The following is a 9,665-nucleotide window of genomic DNA, read 5'->3' on the forward strand; positions in this document are numbered from 1 at the left end:
CAAATAAATCTCAAAGGTCACAATGGAGGTACTTGACAGTGGCACTTTGTGTTCCGCTGTAAATAATTTTGCCTATTTAAGCAACCACCTCTGAGCTGCCACTTCTTCTGAATGAGGCTATGCTAAAAGATGGGATTTTACAAAGCAGTGAACATCACCAATTAAAAATCAAACCCAGTTTTGCTTTAAAGAAACAGCCTCATAAGATTAAGAAGGTTCCTAAGATACACAATGGGTTGAAGACAGGAGGTTATGTGAACTCTGTTTTCAAAAACACAAACACAACCCCTTGTGCTTTACAGACCAAGCTTCCAAGAGTATTTATAGCAGACAGAGAGCTTTCCACACCTTTTTACATAACATGAAGCAGCACCTGCGCAACTCACCTACTTCAGCGATTAAACCGTACTTTGCACTGTAGTATCTGAAAGCTGTTTTTCCTCTCCTCCTATTAACAAAAAAATCTCCATGTCCTACATTAGGAAACAATATAATTCATTTAAGTAAATTCAGAGAACTACGAAGTTTGCTTGTAACTACCAGGCCTGTTCAACTGTACCCACACCCCAGGTATCAAGATGAGAGTCTTCATTTTCAGGTAGCTATCTGTCACCTAACGAGGACTCCACTCCCTGTTGTGTGCATCCACCACACCCCATGGACACGAGGGCAATCCTTCTGTCATCTTGCATTTGTCTGGGCGTAGCTGACTGCAACCTTGACTGAAAAACAAGGAAATAAATCTCCTTTCCTGTTGGATCTGTAGGTTCTAAAACAAGTGCAGAAGCAACAGGAAAATAAAAGTTTTGTCTATGACTGACAAAACACAAGGAATAAAGTTGGCGAGTCAAAAAAAAGTAAGTTATTTTCAAGACACATTTCAGACCACAGCTGACATCTAGCTTCTGCTTTATGCTACATCCTTCAGACAGGCTGAGCACTGTGGGGTGGGAAGTGCAGGTTCATAGCACATGCCAGGGTGAACAAGGAATAATGACAGCTTCTTGAACTGTAGGTACGGACTGCATTTGCATATACACAAAAGTATGTATGTGATCCAAGCAGGCCTGAAAGCAAAGGGCTTTATGTGACACTCGTCTCCTGGCTCCTCTTTCTCCATCTCTACATGGGCTGCAGGTACTGGATGAAACCAGACATTCCTCTAGGTGACAAAACAGTCTTCCCTGAGTGCCAAAGGCATCCTAGCTCCTTGGGGCAGTGAGGCTCTGCTCTCCCCTCCTCCAGCATCACGAACCCAAAAAATTTTAAACTCAGCAGGCCTCCCTCTGAAGTAGACTGGCAAAGCTGTGCTGCTTGCATCCTTCAAAGGGCACACCATCTGGCTGGGTATATAATCCACTTCTCTGCTAGCAGCTGCAGTGGGCAACAGGCTGCCCCAGTGCTGTGAATTATCTCTGTAAAAAGCAATGGTAATAATATCTGACCCTTTAATTGTGATGAAATTAAAATCCGTGCCAATATGCCAGCATCTACACCTCCTGTCGAAAAGGGAGACAGCTTAGTTCAGGGTCTCTCACCTCCTTCTCTCCCCTTTCTGGTACATTAACCTTTGCGTGATCCAACCCTGTTGGAGGGCTGAGTCCTCATCCTGCACTTCCACCCATGGCAGATCCACCACAAACAATGATGCTGGGAATACTGGAGCCTCTCACATGTTCCCCCATCCACTTTCCTTGCTGGGAATTACTAACCCTGTACCTGCAGTGGTTCTTTCTCCATCCTGCAATGCGAAAGGAAACAATGCCCCACAGAAGAGAGAAGACAGAGGGAAACCCATCACCAGCCTTCCCACTCTGCAAAAGACACAAGCTCAACTCCAAGGACAGCAACAGCACCTGTGGTTGGTACCTGTTGAGGCTGCACTAGCATCACCACCACATCCCAGTATCACTTCTCTGTCCCTTGTGCACACAAAAAAATCTGCAGGTATGACCTGCAAGGTCATGGTGAAGTCACAAACAGCAGACAGCATACGGATGGTTGGAAAAAAACAGTTTACTGCAAGCAGGCTGTAAACTGAACGGCACTACTGAATTCTTGGTGCTCACCATCCTGCCCAAAGCCCAGAGAAAGGGAAAATCACACTCAAGAGCTTCATCCCTGTTTGTTTCATGCAGCTAAGTTCCAGCTACGTGACGTGGTGCAGAAAGAAATCTATCATGTCCCCTGATAGATTTTTTCCTTTTACACAAAATCAGGGCATTTTTTTTTAATTTGGCAGAAAATTTATACTTCTTTTAAACACCTTTACCCATAAACTGATGTGCCTATGTCTGATTTGCCTTGATAGCATGAGGATTTGAAAACCTAATCATATTTACCTTGGTGATATGATTATCTCTAGAGCACAAAAATGCAATCCATTGTTGACTGAAAAATTATGATAAACTTATCTAGCTTTCTATTTTTAATCCCACCAATACTATACAGTAAAATCCCTGATATTGCAAAAATTTACTTATTAGCATAACTTTATATACTGATGTTTGATTTAACTGAGCAATTTTATATGTATGTAAATATACAGTTCAGGCTTTGCAGGATCCTGTGTAAGAGAGGACATACCTTCCTCTGCCATCCAAGACAAACAAGGTAAACCACATTTTGGTTGTGGTGAGTGAATCTTTCCTCAAACCTCAATTTCACAAAATTGTTAGCCTGATCTCTAACAACACAGGGGAAACACAACTGTTTGCTAAGATGTATTTGTCCTTTATATTCGTATATGAGGGGAAAGGCTATTTTTTTAAAAAATACTTCTTCTAGAAAAGAAGATAGCCTCTGCTTCACTTTTCATTCTTATGTCAATTTTCCACAATAGAAAACCTTCCTTAGGCAAACACTCTGAAATGCAGCTTATAAGAGCAGTGTTGGCTTTGAAATACATAATGAGAACAGAAAAGATATTTGACATTGATGACAGGAAAGCAGTTGCTATGAACACAACACAGTAGCCCCTGTAAAGGAACCTTACTGTTCCTTAAATATGTACCCCTCTAAATCTGCATATTGCAGCCTGAAAAACAAATGCTTAGAGTCCTAAAAGTCTCCCACTGGCACATCATGTTTTCTCCAACCACCAGTGAAGTTTTCTTCTCCTAAATGCTCCGTTGAGCTCTCTACTCTACCCTTGCAGCAAACTTCTGCTAAGCCCTTCTTATGAAAACAAATACCATTCCTTAAATTTCTCAGCATGTTACTTGCAAACGACAGGCCAGCAAACAGATACTCTCCATATGCCAAATTATGTCATTTCCATTTTCTGGAACGAACACTTCTCACAGCAAACTGGCAAGGGTTTTTTCAGTTGGGTTATGAAAGAGCCAGCTCTGTGTCTTGCTGCACCTGCTGCGTTGCTAAGCCTGGTATCTGGTGGCAGCCCCCCAGTCGTCCATAGCAATTCTGGGTCCAGAAAAGAGAGTTTGTCATTTGTACATCCTCAGAGGTATTAGCAAATGTTCAGGGGTGAATTCTGTGGATATTTGCATATAGATTTCTGTAGACACCAGCTTTTCCTATTTGCAAAGAGAATCCGATTTCCCACACTTCTCATGGGACAAGCTGGTGCCTATAGTGTATTGAAGTCCCAACATATAAAGCCAAACTTCTGCATTTTTAGGTTAAATTATGAAGATGAGTCTTCATATTCGTGTAGTGGAAAACTTGCCTGAGAGACTACAAGTAACTGAAAACAGAGGGAGAAATTTAAAAAAAAAAAATTAAGATTTGGCTCTGCTTCTCATCTTGACCTTCCATCATTACTCACTGCTCTATGGAGCCTCCGTACAGCCCACCTGGTATCTACTTCTTTGAAATGAGGAAGCCACAGAACTACTAGAGGGCTGGGTTTTTTTTTTCCTTTCAGGGAGCACACTTGGGAAACTCATATTTGTGTTTTAGGTGTTTTGAACTGTTCCAAACCAAGCTCTATCCTCTGCCAGAAGAGTTCTTGAAGTCATAATAGCTACAGATTAAAGCATACTTCCTATCCAAAAGCTGTCATCAAACTATGATCTGTCATTATCCTATCTATCTACCATCAAACTACGTTTTTGTGATGGTCTATAGGGCTGGTGACTCACATGGTTGCTACCGATCTTCAGCATTTCAAGCTGCTTGCAACAGTATTATCATGAAGAGGAAAGCTGTGTAGCAGACCCCTAAGGAAAAGGGCCAGTCTGGCTGCCTGCACAGGAGCTTTGCTGGTAAAGAAAAGAGCAAAGAGAAAGATCAAGTAAGATGCACCAACCACATAAACAAACCTGCTAAAGTGACTCACTCCTTCTGCTCTCCCGACAACTAATGAGGGGGTCACAGCACACCAGCCAAGCACCTGCATGGTATAACCACAGGACTTCCACAGCAGAGTTGGACCTAGCAAGCTTAGAATTGGTGGCCAGCAAATGCAGCCAACACAAACAGGACTTTTCATGTGTTACCAGCTCAGGTTTTCTCACAGGGGTTAATGTGCACTCCCCCACAGGCAGACTCCTCTCACCCATCCAGCTCCAACGTTGTCTCACTCTGAAACCTGCAGAGTCCTGAGGCTTTGGCAGACACAGCTCCCTCGTAGGATCTGTCCCTCTGTGAAGGTGACTAATTAATTCCCTAGTACTCATGAACACTATGTTCTGTCCCACTGTTCTACTCTTCAGAATTGACAGCAAGGGGTTTTTTTCCTTGTTTGATGAATATTATTACCTTTTTATCTGACAGAGATGCTTGCTAAATAATACAATAAGAGCCTAAAATATGTCAGAGCAAATTTCTGTGGGATCTGTTTTTAAAAGCTCTGGGTAGTAAGGGAACAAGGCTGATGCATTTATGCTGTTCATCATACTCCAGTGACTTTTGAACCACCGGTCAACATCAACTAATATCTAGAAGATGACCCCATTTTCACAAGTTTCAAAGGAAGCAACAGAGGGAGGCACAAGCCTGTGCCCTGAACAAGCAAAAAGGTTGGCAGAGACCAATGGTGGTGGATGGCAGTCCATGCAATGTGGGGCTGGCCATGCTCAGCATGCACACAGCTCAGAAAACCCACCAGTAGTCAGAGACTGCTCCTGCACGGCTCTAAGTGACTATGAAGATCCAGCCTCTCAATGTGCTCATGCTAAAGGATGTGGGTGTGCTCAGTGTCCCTTACAGGGCTCATGGAGGAGCTTGTACACTGTGTGCTACTACTGAAACAGCCCTTATTACCTGAGTCTTAACCCTGTTGTTGAACATTCCCCCTTCAGGCTGGCACAGGATGGTCATTTAGCCTCCTGAAGTGACAGTCGACGTAAATAAGCATCCCTTGCTTTAGAGGCAGCAGCTATCAGTGGTACACAGGGTCACACACCTATGAAAAGACTTAGTTCAGCATGTGCACTTCCCATTCACTTCTCAGACCATTAAATCGCTGTTTTCATGCTATGCTTGTATACATCATTCTGAAATTCAGGCTGCCTGAAGGGCTTTACGTCCAGTGAATGGAGAGTGTCCATCACACACAAAAGGTCCGATGCTTCCAGCAGCTCACAAGCCAACTCCTGATGCTGGAATGACCCCACGGTGTGGACAGTGCCCCCAGCTCTTTGTTCTGCTCCCCTTTCAGGACTCTGCCTGTAAGACACTTGTTTCTGAGAGACTTTTCTTTTGTCTCTGGCGTGTTCATTTTGGAGGCATCTTCTGTGGTGGGTTGAGACTGCACTGCCTGCCTGCCCAAGGCCATGGAGAACAGAGTTTTGACCTCTCAGCCCTCCACCACAAATCCTAAATGGTAGGATTCAACTCTTGAAGGTTTCCTCCAGCACTAACAACTCATGGAACTTTGCAAGCCCTACAAAAACCAGACAAGTGAACTATTTCAGCATCCCCCTTCATTACATATTTCCAGAACATAAATACTGAGGCCATATGCAGCTCTGTCTTTTCCAATAGGTAGAAATAAATTGAATCTTCACAAGCTTTACTAATCATAAAACTATTTTAGAATTACTCAGGAAATGAGATTTATTGTGGGTCAATAAATTCTGAAGAAAAATCTACTTGACCATGATAACTTCAGTGTCCTTTTGAGAGGACCTCTCCCCAGCAATTACTCAGCAGATATTCTCTCCTTCCCTCCTAGCAACTGCTGCTCCCAGAAGGAATTCTTCTGCCCATTTGCATTCAAACCTAACACAGTGACACAGACAATGCAACTGTAAGCAATGTTTAGACTCCAAATCCAATCACCAATTTGCTTCCTTAGCAAAACAGAAAAAAAAAACAAAACAACAAACCAAAATGACAAAACCAAAACAAACAACTCAAAAAAAGCATGTGCTTGTTTCTAACCACCTGGCCTGCTGGAAAAGGAAACTTCACATACAGAAACAGCAGTACTTTCCCCAAAGAAAACTATGGCAACTAAAATTCTAGGCATACACAAAAACAAGTACCTGGGACCATCACATCAGAGAATGTGAAATGATTTTAAACCAGTGTTGCTGAAACTGTGCTTCACAGAGTGCCTTGTTAATTTAAGATGAAGCTATGAAAATGAATCATAATTTGATATGAAAGAAACCCTGGCAGAACCTGGCCCTAGTTTCTAGTAACCTCATGTCCTCATCCACCCATTCACCACAAAGTGAAACAAACTCCTTCTGCACGAGACAGGAGCCTTTGGCACCAACAAGCTGACTTCTGAACAAACCTTTTTTTTGCCATTTACATATAATTACACACTAGCCTCTGAGCAGCTAGAAGCTCCATGTTCTTTTTTTGTATGGTTTGTTTCTTATGAATACACATAGAGCACAAACCCAAACCACATTAATGATAACCTTGTTAAATATAAACTAGTATGCAATTACACAAACTGCTAACACAAACAAAAAAGCCAGGAAACTCTGATTATACGTTCACAATAGTTTCTGAAAACTAAATGAAAATAACAACATAAGGCAGCCTGTCTTGCCTGATACTGTAACAGAAAAAGGTTTCACATTGTAACCTACCTGTCTCAACACAGAGGACTAGTCTGTCAAACCACATATTCAATTTCAAGCTCACTGCAAGGAGAGCAGAAGGGTATGAGGAAAGGCAGCAGGTGCACACACAAACTACCAAAAAAAAAAATCTCTGATTTTTCTCTCCACATCATCCTTCAGGTGAGCTGATACCTGTCTCTGGGCAGTTGCTATGACTTCCATCCTGTTGCCCTGAGAAGGGCTGGCAGTGTGCTGGGGATTTGGCTCCTTCCTCTCCATTAAGAGAGCAGCAGAAGGTCTGCTTGAACCCTCTGTTCTTGGGCTTGCACCAGCCCGGTGCACGCCTGTGATTTATCTTCTGTGCAGCCAAGAGTGAACAGAGCAACTGGAGCCTCTACCACATCTTTTCATTAAGATGATGAGGAGCTAACACTCTGTACAACCTCCATGGTATGCAGCTGTCCATCCTGATGTTTAAAAATATATACCTTTTCCAGAACAGAAAGAAATCTATTGAAGGCAGGCAAAAGTCTGCCCTGGGCTGCACATGTGCAGGATCGCAACTGCCAGTAAAGGCAGGGACATTAGCCAGAGCCCTCCTGCACCAGTGTTAGCTGTAAGCAAGTGCTACAATGCAGAGCCTCACACTTGTCAGTGGAGTAATGCAAGGTCTCCGCCACAACTGAATCTAGCTCTGGAGAAAACAAAAGAGCATGAGAAAACGAGCACTTTCCTTATATCCTACATCACAATAAAATATACAGCACAAACAACAGCCGCTATAGGACTGGAGGAGCATCCTGACAAGGTTTCCTTAGGTGATTTCCCTTGCCACGGACTTGGGCTATCCATTCAGTCTGTTTGCATGTTAGCAGCACAGCTGAACTTGTAAGATGTTGGACTTCTAGGGTGTAAACATGGACAGTAATTACCTTTCCCTCTTAAACTCCAACCTGTTCTCATGTAATAGAAAAAAAAAAGTAAGTATCACTTGTGGAAGAAAACATTCAGAGGCAAACAGGGGCAAGGGAAAATAATGACCTGAAGAGGAAGGGCTAAGATCTGAGCATCGCTCCTAGAGCTGAGGACAGGATCAAAGCTTGCAAGCACGAAAAACCAAACAGGATCCTTGGGAATCTAGAAAGGTAACCTGCAGGAATCCTGTATCAATAATAAACTCACTAACTAGAAGGCCAAGCAGAATACAGCCTCTTGAACACTAAGAGGGTACTGCCATGTGCAGTATCACCAAGAAGTAAAAAGTTCAAGAGTAGAAAAATCAATCCCCAAATCACGGTCTGTGGGTCACTTTTCACTCACAAGGCTGAGGGCAGAACCATGTCAGAGACTAAAATGCACGAGCGTGTGTGTGTCACATTGCTATGCTGTTGATCCACACCACAACTAGAGGGTTGTCACTGCAGAAAATATTTTGAGAGACACATGACTAGAAGAAGGGTGGTAGCCCACCAGCAGGCATTTTACTTGGGAATGTGGGACTCCCTAGCATAGCACCTGAAAAACCACCAATAAAATTCAAATAGGAGGGGCAAAACCCAACCAACAGTGGGGCATGCAGCTAAGACAACTTTCTCCTGGAATACCTCCAATTTCTCCAAGCTGGTTAGTTTTGAAAGCGACTTTTCTACAGCGATCTATGCTCAATTACCCTTATAAACCCTTGCAATAACATGTGACTCAAAGTTTACCTATTTGTCCAAGGGAGGAACAAGAAGGGAGTGTGGTAAATGGGGAATGTGGGAGTGGCAGCCGATGTGGGCTTAGGGAGCACAGTCATTTCCTCCAGTTTCTTCTTTGCTTCTCCCCCCCCCTCCCCCGTCTTTGATATCTGAGTATGCTGTTGAGGAAGTGAAGGAAGGTGATTTTGTAGCCGCAGAGCAATTAATCCACATGCATTTTGCACATTTTTACATGATTGCACCTTCTTAGCCAAAAATCTCAGCTTTTCAAGCAGGTGAGGTTATTCCTTTGGGAATTAAAAGGCAAAAGAGTACCCAGCGGCAATAAACAACCCAGAGGAACATGAAGTGCTTGTAGATAAAGAGCTTATTTGGGGTGGTAGCGAGACGCTGCTCAAACCATGCGCTCGCACTGTAATCCGTGGATGTCGACGCAAAGATTTCCTTTCCCCGTGTGGGCTACAGACCTGACTGCAGAGCACTTGGCTCAGGGCTGGTTCCCAGCCTGCTGCCTATAAGACAGGTAGCACGGCGGGCTGAATCCGCCACCAGCCATGAGAACACGGTGACAACCGCTCCGCAGCTGGGCTGGGCTGCAGCGGGGCACGGTGGCTGTGCAGCCTCACGCCCGCACTGCTGAGCAAGAGAGAAACTTTCAGCCACTTGCGCCCAGGCGGGAACGACTGACTGACCGGCTGGTGCGACCCAGGAGGCTCAGGCACCTCCGCCGACCCTCCCCTGCACCCTCGCAGATCGCCGCTGCCGCTGCTCCGCCGGCTCCGCGGAGCGAGGCTCCCGCTCGGCGGCTATCGGGCCTCCCTCCCCAAGGCTTCCCCCGGCGGCCGTGCCCGTCCTTCCCGAGCGGCGAGCCCATCGCCATCCCGCGCATCCCTTATCCCCGCATCCCGCGCATCCCTCATCCTCGCATCCCGCGCATCCCTCATCCTCGCATCCCGCGCATCCCTCATCCTCGCATCCC

The 9,665-nt window shown here is 44.6% G+C and overlaps 1 protein-coding gene across 1 annotated transcript in view; it reads right to left on the minus strand.

Moving 5' to 3' along the window:
* CABLES1 (Cdk5 and Abl enzyme substrate 1) overlaps positions 1–9,665 on the minus strand; it is a 75,138-nt gene that overhangs the window by 63,710 nt on the left and 1,763 nt on the right. The window lies entirely within an intron of this gene.

Source organism: Neopelma chrysocephalum, unplaced genomic scaffold (genome assembly GCF_003984885.1).
Source record: "Neopelma chrysocephalum unplaced genomic scaffold, ASM398488v2 Primary Assembly neopelma1_22, whole genome shotgun sequence".
In the NCBI taxonomy this organism is placed as follows: domain Eukaryota; kingdom Metazoa; phylum Chordata; class Aves; order Passeriformes; family Pipridae; genus Neopelma; species Neopelma chrysocephalum.